The 18588-nt window shown below is 39.7% G+C and overlaps 1 protein-coding gene across 1 annotated transcript in view; it reads right to left on the minus strand.

Annotated features, from left to right (window-relative positions):
* Window positions 1–9704, minus strand: part of LOC139693254 (plasmolipin-like) — a 57839-nt gene extending 48135 nt beyond the window's left edge. Inside the window, exon 1 of the mRNA XM_071591360.1 lies at window positions 9351–9704. The gene's annotated coding sequence lies outside the window, so the exon portion shown is untranslated. The remainder of the gene's footprint in view (window positions 1–9350) is intronic.
* Between the last annotated feature and the right edge of the window lie 8884 nt (window positions 9705–18588).

Below are 18588 nucleotides of genomic sequence, written 5' to 3' on the forward strand. Positions count from 1 at the left end.
GGCTGACTGACAAACTAAAGCTTGGTCATCAGCAAACCTAACTGATTTTACGAATTCCCCGCCCACTTTCATTCCTACCTCCAGTTCTTCCCATGCCTCTTTAATCATTTCCTCTGCATACAGGTTGAACAGCAACGGTGATAATGGGCAACCCTGCCTTACACTTCTTCCTAACACTGCCCATCCACACTCCCCGTTCCCCACTAGCACCTGAGCAGTCTGAGACAAGTACAGGTTGTGGATTAGCCTCATGTCCCTATTCCAATCTCTAAGGAGTGTGTGTGTGGGTGTGTATATATATATATATATATATATATATATATATATATATATATATATATATATATATATATATATATATGTATGTATATATATATTTCGAACAATAATAGTTTTATTCGAAGCAACACTTCTGTATAAGAGTACCACCCAACAGATATAATTGTATTATATACTATGACATTATTAAGTTTATACATTTTTAGGGGAACCGAAGGGAAAAAATTTCGCACCGTCGTTAATAGCAATGGATCAAATTTGGACACAAAGCATCATACGCGCAGCATCAACCCGCGTGGCTGGGAGACCGGAGTCTTGGACGCGGAAGCCGAGATGATAGCGGAAGAGGGTTAAGAGAGTTGGTATGCCTCCACCGAAAGGAAGCCACCGTCCGCCATTCCCTCCTCCTCCCTCTCTGGAATAACGGGAGTTTTAAAATTTCCCCGGCGCCGGCAACGGTTCAGGAGGTTTCGTCGGAGGAGGGAGAGACGACCTCAAGACGTCTCCACGGGTGACGGGGGCGCGGGCCAATGGTGTTGACGAGACTGCGTTGCTAAGCAACGCGGCGGCGGGGAGAATGTTTGGGGCTTCGTAGGCCAGAGGCTGGGGGAGGTGTTAGTAAACAGTAAACAGAGATGTCGAAGCCGGGCACTGCGGCAACTTCTTATGGGCCCTCCCTCACTTGGCGGGGTCCCGCGAAGTTAGATTGTGGGACCCCAAGATTCATCCTTTCGTAGGGACACTATTAACCAAAAACTAGAGCAGGTAGAACAGTTTTACGTATCTCGGTGGTGTTTTGGACCAACAGGGTCAAAGTAGTAGGGACGTAAGGAGAAGAATTGCGCTAGGCAAAGAGGCTTTCACACAAGGAGGAGGGAGTTAAGATGAGAGGGACGTTGAGTAAGGATATTAAGAAAAGACTCGTAAGAAAACTTTGATATAGAGCGTAGCTATGTGCGGCGCGGAAACGTGGTCATTGAAGCAGGAGGATAGACGTAGACTGGAGGCTATTGTAGATATAATGTGGGTGTGGAGAAGAATGGAGAAGGTGAAATGGACAGAGAAGAAAACAAATGAGGAAGTACTTGGTATGGTGGGCGAAGAGAGGGGTTTGTTGGGAGCAATCCTAAGGATGCAGGAAAAGTGGACAAAGGTGGTATTGACCGGCAGTGGGATGTTGAAGACTGTAACAGAGGGGAGAATGTTAATGGCAGATGAGGAAAGGGCAGGTATAGGTGATAGGGAAGTCTTGGATAGGGGATGAAGGAAGAACTCAGAGCTGAAGAGGGACCTAATGTTGAGTAGGATGCTGGATTTTGTGTTTTGTTAGGAGTCAGAAAATGTTTTATTTGGTAGCTGTGTCCATCTAAAAACCTACCTTAATCGGTAGATTACCTAATAATAATAAAAAATAATATGTACGTATATGTGGGTCGCGGTAGTCCAGGAGGTATAGCGTTGGACTGCTGACCAGAGGGTCCCGGGTTCAATTCCCGGGCAAGGTACTCTGGGCACCTGCAACTCCACCCAAGCTGAAGTGATTTTTCGGGTACCAGGTCTTCCTGGGAAACCATAACCGGCACAGTGTACCAAGGAACTGGCCCCCCTTATTAATACCCTGAATTTCACACGCCGTAAATAGGGCTTAGTACTTCTGGGTGAACTCTACCATCACCTACCAAACCGACCTTCGGGTTGATTACTGTGTTTATATATATATATATATATATATATATATATATATATATATAAACACAGTAATCAACTCGAATATATATATATATACATATATATAAACACAGTAATCAACTCGAATATATATATATATATATATATATATAAACACAGTAATCAACTCGAATATATATATATATATATACAAATATTTATAATAGTAGCAGCTATGCACGGCTTCTCCGGTCAAAATTTCACGATCAGAACCGGTATTAATTCTTATACTTTTTAAGACTTCGTGTTCATTCGCCTTATCAGTGCCCACTCGTGTCGCATGCGATATAATTTGTAATATAATAAAATTAAGGTGTGCACATAAATAAATGTGGTATGAAGAATAGACTATATCTTGCAATTTGTTTTTGTTCGCGGTCTACAATCACGTGAGAATTACCTTGTCCAGCCTAGACTCGCAATTTATTCAAAAAATCAACCTTTTTGGGGGAGGACTAGTGTGTAATCTCCCCTAAGGCCTTCCTTGTCATGTTTTCCTGCTTATCCAGAACGTTCAGAGGTCGTAGAACTCATTTACGTATATACCCGAGGCTGTAGCGAATGTGAATGATTTGAAATAACAGCTGACCGGACTATTTAAGTGGGAGGAGGTACGCTGTTTTAACGGTTAAAAAAGGAAATAGGACGAAAAAAAAGACCTATAACGTCTCTCCTTAAACCTCGCAGGTGCATGAAGGGTGGATATTTTTTTAACTGTTCCGGACAACGGTTCGAAGACGCGCATAGCTGCATTCAACTGTCAGCGCAGAATGAACGAATCAGTGAACCGTACAATGAGCCGGAGATGATCTTAATTCGGGAGTCGTAAGTTTATGTTGAGTCGACTTTACGCATATTTACGTAACTCTTTATCGAAAAGTGAACAATCGATTATCATTGATGTATACACTAAATTTGTAAACAAAATAAAGTTTAAAATCGACCCAGTCACAGAGTAGTATGATATCGGGGGGGGGATTTTCATCAAGAAAATCTAATTTATTCAGCCCCCATGTAGATGTCGAACTTTTCACAATTATTCCTTAAGATATCAAATGCTGACATCATGGAAAAAGCATGCCTCGATTATTTATTACGTCACTTTCGAGTAAACCCGGACTGACAATCTACCCACTCACATCACGTCAAAGAGGGAGTGTGGGTTCAGTGACGTCATCTCCATTCCACCAGTAATTGGATGACACGTCATCCAACTCTCGGGGGAGAATGATCGTATTTAAAAGCCGAAACACGTAACGTGGGAACTTTCAAATGTGACTCGAGGATTGGAGAGGATTTAAGAATGACCTTTGACCTCAGTCTAATTTTATACATTATTAACGAAATTCTCCACACGGCCAGTCAAGTAAATTACGTCTATATGTCCTGGTTTGCTAAGTAAACAGATATTATCGCGATATTCCCCGCAAAAATTTTGCCATAAACCATTTTACGAGGGCTATCCAGAAAATTAGCCCCGTTTAAGTTATAAACGAACACATTACTGGAATGAATTGAGAAAATTAATCACTGTTTTCATCTCAAAAACCACATATCTCTGAACTGTTTCACATACGATGGTGGTTCAGGAAATAACGGGGGAAATGTTTAAATTTCGCAGGTTTGGCTTGTCCGATTGTCATAATTTTTGTATTATTAGATTGGTACACATGTCCTTAAAGTATGGTAAAATTTTCAACTGTGTTAATCAAATACTTTGCCCGTGGCAGTCGTTTAAGGTTAGACGTGTTTTTATCATGAGCACGGCGAGTTTCGTTCGATGTAACAAAAATATGGATAAAACAATTTGGAAATCGAGTTTTGCGTTAATAATTAAATTAGGTTTAAAACAAAGTGTGTACGTGATACGTTGACAAAATGGTCATGAATGATGAGTCTCTGCTATATGATTGAAACAAGAATTGATACGAATAGTTTAGTACGTGTGCGTGTCTAAAGATGGGCGTGAAAACGCTTGAAGAAGACACACGAACGCCCCAGCAAACATCTACAATACAACCGATGTAAAAAAACGTGTAAAAAGTGAAACAAATGGTTAAGAAAAACATCGCCATATAATCACAATAATCAGCGAGAAGTCACTGTAATATCTTGGCAACAGAGATTGGCTAATTCTAATGAAATATACATTTTATCGACTGTTTACGGACATGAAACTCGAGTGAAAAACAGCAAAAATTGTACCCAAAAGTATTGAATTTTTTGAATAACAAGAAAAACAGCAGTTTACATACAAGAACAAAAGGAAATTTGTTCATAATGGAAAAGAGTTTTCAAGAAATGTTTTAAATACGAAGTGTTTTCAGAATATAACGGGAATTTTTAAAAAATTTCGCGAATTTGGAAAAACTAATTGTCAATTTTTTTTAATATTATGTTGACACAAATACCGCTAAAGTATGTTAAAATTCATTGTTTATATTTTTCTGTGTCAGCCGTTCTAAGTTTTAGACGTGTTTTTTATTAATGAGCTATATTATTTTGTTGAAAAAATGGAATAAAAAGAATCTTTGATCATATTATCTAGTCGTAGTTTCTACGTCATATCCGTTTAAACCTTACGTTTCAGTAATTCTCTGCATCGTCTTTGTTGAGTTTATTCATTTACATGACACAATCCATGAGCGAAAAAAACCTCAAAATTTTGCACAGATGTTTTCGTTGTCCATAGTTTCAAAAAAATTTGTAAAAAAAATTTGTTGAAATTTTTTTTCCAAAACAAAATTGTAAAAAAAAATTTGTTGAAATTTTTTTCCAAAATTTTTCAAAAAAAAAATTTTGGACAAAAAAATTGGACAAATTTTGTACATGAAACTCGCGTGAAAAACAGCAAAAATTTGTGCCCAAAATTTGTTGAATTTTTTTTAAACAACAAGAAACAGCAGGGCGAATTTGAAGTATTTTCTCAAAATAAAATCACTACTAAATGAAGCCAAAGGCGATGTAGAATTACTGAAACGTTTCAAAAACAGGTGAAGAAACGTGGGGTTTTTTTTTACTGATATGGCTACTCGTAAATAAAGGCTTGCTACTTCGATCCATTTTATTGGCACAAACAAAAAGTCCCCGAGCTCATTAAAAAATACGTCAAACCTCAACTTCTGCCGAAGTATTCAATGAAAGCAATTGGAAATTTAATTATATTTTGGGGACATGTATACTAATATAATAAGAAAAGATTTAAAACTACAGAGAAACTGACATTTGCTGCTGTTTCAGTTGTCATTCAAAATTCAACAAATTTTAGAACACAAATTTCACTGCTAAACACGCGTTTAAAACCCAAAACATTCGACAAAACATATATTTCAATAGAATGAGCCAATCACAGGACATGACAACATATTACAGTGACTTCTATCTGATTATTATTGTGATTAAACGGCGAATATTCACATAAAAACCATTTCTTTAACTTTTCCCACGTTTTCTCATCGGTTGAATTACACGAGGGCGGTTCAATAAGTACCCGTGTTTGACGACAAATGACGTTTCTGACGGAAGTTTATGTTATCATCCTGTGCTGCCATCTATCAAACGATGGCGAAACAACAAATTTCGGACTGATTTAAAAAGGTTAGTTTGGATTTGGCAGTCATTCGAGTGTAAGACGTGTTTTTAGTGATTTTCGCTTGAAGATGGAAAAATAGAGCAGTATTGTTCGGTAATTCGCTTTTTGTCTTTGGATGGTAAGGAATGCGAGGAGATGAAAGCAAAGTTGGATGCTGTTGGATGGGGACACTTCACTTTGCCATCTATGACCACAGTTAGATATTGGTTCATCGAATTTAAACGTGGGCGAACATCTGTTTTTGATGAGGAGCGACCAGGACGCCCGGCAGACGTGGTTACCGAGGAAATCATTCAAAAAGTCCAAGCCATGATTCTCGCCGATCAACTAACGAAAGTGCACGAAGTAGCAGAGGCCGTGGGGGGTGTGTCGACCGGAATGGCAATTAATATTTTACAAGAATAGATTGGCAAAATGAAATAATTGTCGGACCGATGGGTGCCGCGATTGCTCACGGTGGACAACAAGGTGATCCGGGAGTTGTCAACTTCGAAAACTGCATGAACTGCGTTATGAATTGCTGCCGCACCCTCCGGAATTCACCCGATCTGGCTCCCTGCGACTTTTTCTCATTCCCAAACATGAAGAAATGGCTCGCGGGAGAAAATTTTAGCTCAAACGAGGAAGTTATCGCCGAGACAGAGTCGTATATTGGAGAGAGTTCGACAAATCCTATTTTTTGGAGGGTTTAAAAAAATGGCCGGAACTTTGGGAGAAGTGTATCTTTCTAAAAGGGGACTGTGTTGAAAAATTAAGAAAAGGTTTATGAAAAAATGGTTTCTTAATTTCTAACACGGGTACTCATTGAACCGCCTTCGTATGCTGGGGCGTCCGTCCGTCATCTTCAAACGTCTTCAATGCCATATTATACCTAACGCTTATACGTATATACCTACTCGTATAAACTATTGCGTTGTTACCACGCTCTTGTAAGACATGATTTTTAAAATACGCATGCAGCGTATGGGATCCGAGTGTAAAAGACCTCATTCGGGAAATTGAGAAGTTTCAGTCAATGCCTGGCAGACCGTTTCGTCAAAAAAAAACTTTCGATATAAACCTAAAAAGGTCACTAAAATGCTTCGTTGAGTTGGGTTTGTGAATCATTACACCTACATCTACTTAATAACCCGCAAGCTACAGGACGGGTGTGTGGCAGGGGTGGTGTTAGAACACCACCCGTAATCATGTAAAAATATATCGCATGCAAAAGTCACAAATTTATAATATCCACAGACAAAACATGGCATATATTGACGAAAAAACCCTAGCAACCCACACATAAACTACCAACTACCATACAAATGCTCTTACAAATATACCAGATATCTTTGCAAATTTTAAAATACATTCCGACTTGTAAATTCTATGTTTTTAATACATCTAAAGTGAATTCGGTTTCTAACTGCTACTACGATTCCTGATTGTCCAGGGAAATAATGAGTATTTGTATCTATCTATCTGTAAAATAGAATCTATCACCCTTATTTTAACTTCGTGGTCTGATCTACTTAAGTAGTGTGGGGCCATTATAATGTGCATTAAATTCAATGCCCATAGGTTTCATATACGCGGTGGTAATGAGATAATATATAAACCATAAACACAGTAATCAACCTTGGAAGGTCAGTTTGGTACGGGTGATGGTAGAGTTCACCCAGTACTAAGCCCTATTCACGGCGTGCGAAATTCACACATCAGGGTTTTAAGGGGGGCCAGTTCCTTAATACACTGTGCCGGTTATGGTTTCCCAGGAAGATCTGGTACCCGAAAAATCACATAGCTTGGGTGGAGCTGCAGGTGCCCAGAGTGCCTACACACACGCAGACTGGTGCATTACGGTGGCCTTGGACAACAGCCCCGCCCACTAGCTTGGGACTAGTTGCCTTACCAACCCAATGAGGAGCCGTCTGTGTGCTTTGGCGGATCGTCGAGCTGTGAGTATGGTATGTGCCAGTTATGCTATAGTTTCTGTTGTCCTTTCTTGTTTTTAATACTTTTTGTCGTCTGAAAATGGAATTTGACACCATGACACAATGCACACCATTCAGAGCACATTATTCAGAGAGCACATTGATATATGTTCGCCGTTGTTTCTGGCAATTAATTAATTTAAATCACCTTTGATCCTATGATCATCACAATCCTCCTCCTTATTATTATTACAATATTCTTAATAGATCTTTGCCCATTTTTGCGACTTTTCCTTTTTATATTAACGATATATATGCGATGAAATGTGATTGTGATGATGATTGGGGGGGACATTGTACGTGTCGTATCACTTTGGGGCACACGAGATGATAATAATATGTGCGGAGAAGAGACAGACAATAAATAATAATAAAGCAAAGAAGAAACGACGATATGGAAAACTACTACTACTGATAATTAAATAAGAAGAACCTTAATAAGAACTGAACTGCCTTTAAATAAGAGGAGGAGGACTTCCAAAGGGGAGGGTGCTTTTATTATTATTAAACAGTGGAAATGAATACAAGAAGATGGAATATATAATAATAAGAAGAAGGCATAGATAGCCATTACTACGAATTGACAGAGAATACTTTGAAGAAGGTATAGACAACAAAATCATTGATACATACTCTGAATTTGAAGCAAAAGGAAGTTTTTATGGCCTCAGTTCGCGGATTTATTGGACATACCTCGTAGTTTGTTTCAACCGAGTCGGCAGCTAGTTATACAATGGAATGTTCACGTTATGAAACGAGTTTTAAATTGAGGACAGTGCATAATTTGTTGCGTTCAAATTCACTTTAGCCCTGATGGTTTAATTATGATAGTGAGATCGTCATTGGTAAGATTAAACATTAAACCCGCCACGAATCAAGCCTACGTAAATTACACTTCCTTCAAATAGCGGATCTTTGGCTTTAACAGAGCATTTTTTTACGGTTAATGCATACCAAACTTATCACAAAACTAGCTGACCTGATTTTTAGCCCGGCAGTCAGATATGGTGGGAAAATATCTAATCAACGGGTGACTGAATGCTGATTACCATTTTGTTTAAGAGAAAATTGAATAGATCTACTGAACTGAATAGATTATTGTGTCTGGTTAACTTGTAAATTCAACACACAACTGTCTAAAACCCAAATATACTAGTTTCGGCTATTACGAAATCTCATTAGATTTAGTATAAACGTAATACTTCTGTTGAGGTTAGCCAAAGCAACATTATTATGCTAAAACGACTTTAAAGTGTTTCTTTCATTCAATCCTTCTTCAAAAACGTCGTAATTACTACACCAACACTATAAACTTGAACCACAATACGCATTTAGAATTGTACGACACATATTTTCACCCGCGTCCCACGGATTTTCGACAGAAAACATCCTATCCAAACGAGACCTTACAAGGAAAGAGTTACGAACACATATTTCAACCATAGAGTTTCTTTTTCACGCAAAACATTTGAGGCCAACGGCCGAAATAAACTTCTGTCGAGCTGGTGATTTATATATACAAGAGGTATTCCATTGCTTAAACCCATGAAAGGCATTTATACTCTCACGAAACACCTTGAGTAAGATTACAACACACTGGATAAGCCTTCACCTACGCAAATACACCCACACGAGACGAAAAAATAAAGAAAAAAAGGGATTCTAACATTCTATTCAACGCCCAACGCTCACACAAAACAACCGGTATCCAGGACGACTGCGGTATCAACAATGGTAAGATAACAAGAAACGTACTTTTGTTTAAATGCGAAACTCACCTTTAATTGATGAATTAAACTCTTTGTGAAGGAATACAGTGAAGATTAGTGGTGCGGGAACGCCTACGAAGCAAGCAGATGGTGTCCGATTGGTCCAGACGAAAGTTGTGGACAAAAAATACCAATTCACACACAAATAAAACACAGCGGGAGGGGTTTTTTTATAACTGTTGACGTACACACGAGAGGAATGCACACTTAAAACTCCAGTGATGCTAAATGCGTTTGTCAAACTCTCTCCTCAAGGTTGGATAAGTATTCACTAAGTCCTGCGCAATCGACAAAGACGTATTTCTTACGTTAGTATGCGTAGAAGTTCGGGGAAGTACCTGTTGCTCCCTTAAGCTATTCACACACAATTGCCTTTCACGGTATGAGTGCGTCCTCGCGCATGCGCAGTTCGAATTTCTGACTTCTCTCTTACTCTCTCGCGCGCACAACACTAGTCGCGTCATCTTCAATAAAACACGTGAACTGCGTGAGTCGCATGGCGCCGATATACAAGCGGGATATTCTTCAAAAAAAAAACATTTATAACATATTCACTGCCCAAAAAACCACACAATTAATTAAACTATACGACCCAACAAACAGAAATAATACTAAAAAATAAGTTTACACCCCAAAACTACCAACAATATCCTAACAACGAGTGTATTCCGAAAGTATTGCAAATGAATTTCCCACATTGCTTATATGAATCGCAGTGAGATCATATCACTTAAAATAGGTGTGCTCATCCCTAAGATTTGCCGATAAAGCAGTCTTAGTGCTCTCGAAGCTTTGGAAGTGTAAGGACATAAGCTATTGCAAACCCTCTGCGCGCCGACAATTTGACGAAGAAAAATGGTCTTCAATTACAGTAAGTTTTGTGCTAAACTGATAAAATCTCTTGAAAGGAGACTGGTAAAATGATTTGCGAGTCTTAAAGGGGCTATGCTCTGTTCTACTCAAAAGTTTTGAGCTGGTTAAATGCCTTTAAGGAGGGCCTGGAAGAGGTACCTGTAATGTTTTGACCTTTTAACGGTTACTGTGCCAAAAATAAATAAACATTATGGTTAAGAACATAATTCAACATAATATTGATTTAACTGCTCTCCTGCTAAGGAGATAAATCCTTATATTAAATAGGTTTGCAGATAACGCAGCTTCAGTTAGTTAACTAGTTTTGCTGAGTGATTTAGATAATTTAACTTTTAGAAAATTGTACACCCCAAAGTAATATTATTAAAGTCTTCACTGAATTTCCATTGACATGGTAATAGTAGTAATTGAATTGAGTTGCATTTTGAGTTCAACTTACACTTCATAATTACCAAACAAATATTTTGTGACCCCTGGCAAAACACAACATCCTACTCTACATCAGGTCCCTCTTCATCTCTGAGTACTTCATTCCTCCCTTCATCCCCCATATAAGACATCACTATCCTGTTCCTTCCCTTTCCTCGTTTGCCCAACATTCTCCCCTCTATCACCGTCGTCAACATCCCGCTGCCGATCAATACCCCCTTCATCCATGTTTCCTGCCTCCTTAGTAATATCTTCCAACAAACTCCTCTCTTCGCCCACCATACCAAGTACTGCCTCATTTGTTTTCCTTTCAGTCCATTTCACCTTCTCTATTCTTCTCCATACCCACATTTAAAAAGCCTCCAGTCTACGTCTATCCTCCTGCTTCAATGACCACGTTCCGCGCCGTACATAGCTACGCTCTATATCAAAGTTTTTACGAGTCTTTTTTAACATCCTTACTCAACGTCCCTGTCATCAACTCCCTCCTCCTTGTGTGAAAGCCTCTTTGCCTTATTGCGATATTCTTCTACTTACGTCCCTACTACTTTGATACCATCTTGGTCCAAAACACTACCGAGATACGTAAACTGTTCTACCTGTTCTAGTTTTTGCCCTCCTATTTTAATGCTTAGCTTGGCCTTTTTCTTTCTAGAAAATCGCGTAACCTTTGTTTTATTAATATTGATTCTAATCCCTTATCTATCTGTAGCACTGAATTTCCAATTCACTCAGCAACGCTTGCAACCCCTTGGCTGACTGACAAACTAAAGCTTGGTCATCCAATCAAACCTAACTGATTTTACTAATTCCCCGCCCACTTTCATTCCTATCTCCAGTTCTTCCCATGCCTCTTTAATCATTTCCTCTGCATACAGGTTGAACAGCAATGGTGATAATGGGCAACCCTGCCTTACACCACTTCCTAACACTGCCCAACCGGACTCCCCATATATATAAAAAATATGTATATATATATATATATAAACACAGATGTAGATTTTTAGAATATAGGGACATAAAGAAAGGACACTCTCAATTTGTTATTTGACGCTTCGACAGCTTGAAGCAGAAACTGAAGACAACAGTCAAGCTGTCGAAACGTCAAATAACAAATTGTGAGTGTCCTTTCTTTGTGTCTCTATATTCTAAAAATCTACATCCGTGTTTTTATATATTTGTGCGTCGCAGAAGAGCGTTCCATTTCAAAGATATGTTATATATATATATATATATATATATATATATATATATATATATATATATATATATATATATATATCCCCTCCCCGGACTACAACCTTGACGTGGTGGAAGGGCTTGTGCGTTCCGATGACCCCTAGAGCTGTGCAGGCGGGAGTAATAATTATTGCTCCTGGTAGGGTCACCCATGCCAGATAGGTCGAAGGTTAGGAGCCAGACGAAAGGTAGTCCACGCAGCGTCTGTTCCTCAGTGAGGCGGCTGCAATGGCGTCTGACCCCAGTGGGGCGGCCAGTAAGTGATGGTGGCACGTTAAAAACACTATTGAGGAAGGCAACGGGAAACCACCTCAATTATCATTCCCTAGAAAAATATGATGGACAATAGAGATAATTTGAGTCCTGGCAACCACGGGGCTCGGCCCAATCGGCCGTGTGTCGTGCCCGGCAGCGGGGGAGGCAAGGCTTCCGCGGTCGTCATCCCACGAAACCCTTGCAAGGGAAAACCAGCAGCAGCAGGACAGAAGACGCAGGAGAAGAAACCGAAATTAGTTAGAATAGGAACGTGGAATGTTAGGACAATGATGAGGACAGGGAAATTGGAGAATGTTAAGCGAGAGATGGAAAGGGGAAATATAGATATTTTAGGTCTATGCGAGGTGAGATGGAAAGATAGCGGGGATTACTGGAGTGATAAGTATAGAATAATATACAGCGGTGGGGACGAGAGCCAACGAGGGGTTGCCATAGTATTAAATGAAGAGGTAGGAAGAAGCGTAGTCAACATAGAGCAGGTAACGGATAGAATACTACTAGTGGAGATAAAAGCAGAACCGACGAACTTAGTTATTATTCAGGTATACATGCCACCGAGCAACCATAAGGAAGAAGAGGTCGATAGGATATACGATCAGTTAGAGGACATGATTGCATGTGTTCTTGCAGGGAAACATTTGATAGTGATGGGGGATTGGAATGCGACGGTAGGCGAAGGAAGAGATGGTGATGAGGTGGGCGACTACGGTTTAGGCACGAGGAATAACCGCGGGGAGAAAACAGTTGAGTTCTGCAGGAGACAGGGGTTAGTCATCACCAACACTTGGTTTAGACACCACAAAAGACGCAGGTATACATGAAAAATGCCAGGTGACTCAGGAAGATATCAGCTAGATTATATCCTGGTTAGACACAGGTTTAGGAATAGTGTGATAAATTCCCACAGCTTTCCGGGAGCGGATGCGGACTCAGACCACAATTTAGTTGTTATGAAATGTAGCGTACGTTTCAAAAGGATAAGGCAGGGGCGGCGAGTTAGAAAATGGAATGTAGAAGCATTAAATGGGTTGAAAAGGAAGGAATACAAACAGGCGGTAGAGAAAATCATGGAGGATGGTAAAGGGCTTATTACTATCGAAGAAAAATGGGAAATGATCAAAAAAGGGTTGTCTAAAGCCGCAAAAAACACTATTGGAACCGTTAACGCTAAAAGGACTAGGAAACCATGGATCACGGATGAGATGATTACAAAGATGGATGAGCGGCGAAAATGGAAGAATATAAATACAGAATTAGGCAAAATGAAGTACAAAGAATTGAACAATAAATTGAGGCGGGCAACAAATAAGGCAAAAGACGCATGGTGGAAGACGCAGTGCGAGGATATGGAAAGTCTGCAGAGGAAGGGTGAAATCGGTGCGCTGTACAGCAAAGTTAAATCGTTATCGGGAAATAAGAAAGGAAGAGCTATGCTAATAGTTAGAGATAAGGCGGGTAAGGTAATAGTTGACGCAGGAAAGATCCAAGAGAGATGGAAGGAGTATATAGAAGAACTGTATAGTAAAGAACTCAGACCAACACAGTTAGACATTGAAAAACAAAATGACGTAGAGGAAGACAGCTTAGGTCCAGGCATACTAGACAATGAGATAGAAAGGGCATTAAGGGAGATGAAACTAAATAAGGCCGTGGGGGTAGATAACATTCCCGTGGAACTTTTAAAATGCTTAGGAAAATGTGGGAGGAAGAGGCTATATGGGCTGATCCGTAGTATTTATGAGGAGGGAATCTGGCCGGAAGACTTTGTGAGATCAGTTTTAGTTCCGATTCCGAAAAAGGTAAAGGCCACGTCATGTGAGGACTATAGGACAATTAGTTTGATATCCCACGCAGCTAAAGTTGTTCTCAGGATCATAAACAAACGGATAGAGAGTAGGGCAAATGATTACTTAGGGGATGATCAGTTTGGGTTTAGGAAGGGGAGAGGTACGCGTGATGCCATTGCAGTAATGAGATTATTAATCGAGAGGAATATAGAACACAACCAGGAGGTATTTGCCTGTTTCGTAGATTTCGAAACAGCGTTTGATAGAGTGAATTGGGAAAAACTAATGAGTATATTGCAGAAAATAGGAATAGATTGGAGGGAAAGGAGGCTAATCCGCAACCTGTACATGTCTCAGACTGCTCAGGTGCGGGTGGGAAAAGGGGAGTCAGGATGGGCAGTGTTAGGAAGGGGTGTAAGGCAGGGTTGCCCATTATCACCGTTGCTGTTCAACCTGTATGCTGAGGAAATGATCAAAGAGGCATGGGAAGAACTCGAGGTAGGAATGAAAGTGGGCGGGGGATTCGTAAAATCAGTTAGGTTTGCTGATGACCAAGCTTTAGTTTGTCAGTCAGCCAAGGGGCTGCAAGCATTGCTGAGTGAATTGGAAATTCAGTGCGACAGGTATGGGATGAGAATCAACATTAATAAAACAAAGGTTATGCGATTTTCTAGAAAGAAAAAGGGTAAGCTTAACATCAAAATAGGAGGGCAAAAACTAGAGCAGATAGAACAGTTTACGTATCTCGGTAGTGTTTTGGACCAACACGGTCAAAGTAGTAGGGACGTAAGGAGAAGAATTGCGCTAGGCAAAGAGGCTTTCACGAGGAGGAGGGAGTTGATGACGGGGACTTTGAGTAAGGATGTTAAGAAAAGACTCGTAAAAACTTTGATATGGAGCGTAGCTATGTACGGCGCGGAAACGTGGTCATTGAAGCAAGAGGATAGACGTAGACTGGAGGCTTTTGAAATGTGGGTGTGGAGAAGAATGGAGAAGGTGAAATGGACAGAGAAGAAAACAAATGAGGAAGTACTTGGTATGGTGGGCGAAGAGAGGGGTTTGTTGGGAGCAATCCTATGGAGGCAGGAAAAGTGGATGAAGGGGGTGTTGACCGGCAGTGGGATGTTGAAGACTGTGATAGAGGGTAGAATGTTGGGCAAAAGAGGAAAGGGAAGGAACAGGATAGGGATGTTGGACGGGATGAAGGGCGGAAGAAAGTACTCAGAGATGAAGAGGGACCTGGTGTAGAGTAGAATTTAGGGTTGTGTTTTGTTAGTAGTCACAAAATATTTGTTTGGTAGTTGTGTCCATCGAAAAACCTACCTTAACCGGTAGATTACCTTAAAAAAAAAAAAAAAAAAAAAATATATATATATATATATATATATATATATATATATATATATATATATATATATATATATATATATATATAGTCCAATACACAGTAACACATAATATAGAAACACAAAAAAAGAGAACACTCACACGTAATTTCTTGATATTTCGACGGAAACAATCCGTCTTCCTCTGAAGATATAGAAGTACTGCTATATCTTATTATTACTATACTATCCTGCTATCCAGTACTTCTATATCTTCAGAGGAAGACGGATTGTTTCCGTCGAAATATCAAGAAATTACGTGTGAGTGTTCTCTTTTTTTGTGTTTCTATATTATGTGTTACTGTGTATTGGACTATTCGGCACTTCCGTGTTACGTCTATGAAAGCATATATATATATATATATATATATATATATATATATATATATATATATATATATATATATATATATATATATATATATATATATATATATATATATTGTGACGCGGTATTTAATTCATAGATAAATTTTCCCCGATACCGCGAGACAAGGGAGGCCGCGACTCTACTTGTTTTGAGGGCGCCAGGCTAGCCGCATGGCTAGCCGCAGAGTCACGCCGCTGGCTGTCACCTGGCCCATCACACTCCTCGTCCCAGGGGAGGGCTCGCTCACCTTTTATGTGCCCCGGGGTGGGCAGCGGCTCTTCAGCTGAAATCACGAGGGACGCTAGGAGGCGCATAAAAATGGACTACGACGAGTAAACTTCACAAGAACTATTTATTATCACAAGAAAAGGTGTGGGCGCTCCCAAGCAAACATGACGCGCGGTGCCGACGCCTGCTGGGCCACGATGTTGGGTGGCCGCTCGGCTGCAGCCGAAGATGGCCGCCTCGCTGTCGACTGCTGGCTCCCGATGTTCCGGTCGGGGCCCGCGGGGGGCCCACACGGCGAGGTCGGTTGCTGGCACGCGCACCCCCGGTGTTCGCAGGCTGTCGGTGACTCGACGATGATAGCACACGACCTTCTCTCTCTGACATCTCACAACGAACTCTCCTTACCACGTGTTGGCCGGCACTCTCCGCGCACGGCGCGCTCCGCTCTTCTCTTTTCTTACATACATTGTCGGCGCCAACAGATAGCACCACGCCGTTCTACGGCTCGCGAGAGGGGCGCGCGTATTCGAACTGGGCAAGTGACGCTGCGCCAAGCACAACGTCACAATATATATATATATATATATATAGTACTCGTTTTTTCCAGGATTCGTTTGACTTAGTACGCATTAAGAGAAATTATAGACTATCTTTGGAAAAGCTATCAAAGGCGAGTATTTGAGCGAAGTTTTTACAACGTTTTATGTGAAGAAATCCAGTAAAAGCGGCCGCATTTGGCTCTAGAAGAAAGTGTTCTTTCATCAAGATAATGCACCAGCTCACAAATCCATTATTGCAATGGCCTAAAATCATGAATTAATGTTTGAATTGCTACATCATGCATCCTATTCGCCAGATTTAGAGCCCCCTACGCACTATTTTCTGTATTTGCAAACTTGAAAAAATGGCTTGTTGATCAAAGATTTTCCAACCGTGACTAAGTGATATCTAGTGATAGTTAATGGCTATTTTGAGGAGTAAGACAGTTCTTATTATAAATAAAATGGTATTGAATTCATTGAACATCGCAAGGAAAAGTGTATAGAGAGCTGAAAGGAAATTAATTTGAAAAATAAGTACATTTTTTGTTCCAAAACTGTTTGTTTGGTCGGGTACTTCTGGGATTACCCTCGCATATCCGCTACTAATTTCTATCAGGACTTACTAAACATTCAGGGAAATTATTATGGCTGAAGAATGGGAAATTATTCATTGTATTAAAAATATGTTGGATTATTTTGCGTAGCCCCATGTAATAATCATTTCATTTATTATTTGAAAACAATTTGCAATTGAAATTTACGAAATTTTATAAATTACTATTACAATTGAAATATTACAAGTGCAAAAAGTATAAAAATAAAATTTACAATTAAATTATAAATTATATCGAAACACATATATCACCATTCTTTCTTTGACGATTACACTGGATAAAATTTAGTCATATTTTTCAGGTTAGCTTCATTTTTATTCTTCATAATTCGATGGAAAAAATTGACAGCAATATGAGTCGAGCAAATATAGATTATCGTAAAATAATATCGTTGACATAATGACTACTGACACAAAAAAGCACCATATTACCGTCGACCAACATGTTCTGCAGGAAAATATATCAAATGAATGCCCTACTAATTACGTATTAAGACCCAAATAAGAACTAACATGCGTCTAAGATTATTTTTATTAATCAGCAATATCGTGTTACAGCCAAATGGCGATGAAGGTCGGGTTTCATCACACAATACCACAATCATTGATAAAAAAGAGTGATATATAATGAACTTTCGATCTGAAACACAAGAATTGTCTTCTGAGAAACGACATTATTTATTAAAAGAATTTTTCAGAAAGAAAATCAATGGTATTCCATTAAGTTTCTTAAATAAAGGGTGCGTTCTGAAAGCAATGAAATTTAATAAAATTAATTTATTGAAATAATTTGCACAAACTCTTAAAATCCTTCAAAGTACTGTCCACAGATTTGCATGAAAAACTTGAAATTCTTTAAATTAATCTCCACAGATTTGCATAACACACTTAAAATTCTTCAAAGTACTTACCACAGATATGCATGAAACACTTAAAATTCTTCAAAGTACTGTCCACAAATTTGCACAACACACTTAAAATTCTTCAAAGTACTCTCCTTGGGCCTCTACACATTTATTCCAGCGACTCTACCATGAACGACACGTGCCATGGAAGGCGTCTTCGGGGTCCTCCCTTGCAAAAGGTCTTCTAGTCACAGGGAGCTGATAGGATCTCTTCTATGAACCAGAAACGGGTTCCTTCCAGGGCTATCTTAATCCGAGGGAACATAAAGAAATCTGCTGAGGTGATATCAAGACTATAGGGTGGCGTGGGACAGCGTTGGCAACTGGTGTTTGGCCAGGAACTCGCAGACTCGTGGCGCGGTCTTGTGGCAAGGCGGGTTATCGTGATGGAGTTGCCAGGTAGGGGAGATGTCGTTTCTTGTCCTGATGACCCTTCTTTCGGAGTCTTTCCTGCACATCCACGTTGTTGGCAGCGTTAACTGTCAGTCCCTGAGGAACAAACTCCTTCTGGATCACTCCTTTACTGTCGAAAAAGACAATGACCTTTGTTTTCAATTCCGATTGGCTCGTTATTGCCTTTTTTTGGCTTGGGGAACTGGT

The sequence above is a fragment of the Hetaerina americana genome, unplaced genomic scaffold (assembly GCF_022747635.1).
Source record: "Hetaerina americana unplaced genomic scaffold, ioHetAmer1.1.p SCAF_45, whole genome shotgun sequence".
Lineage (NCBI taxonomy): Eukaryota > Metazoa > Arthropoda > Insecta > Odonata > Calopterygidae > Hetaerina > Hetaerina americana.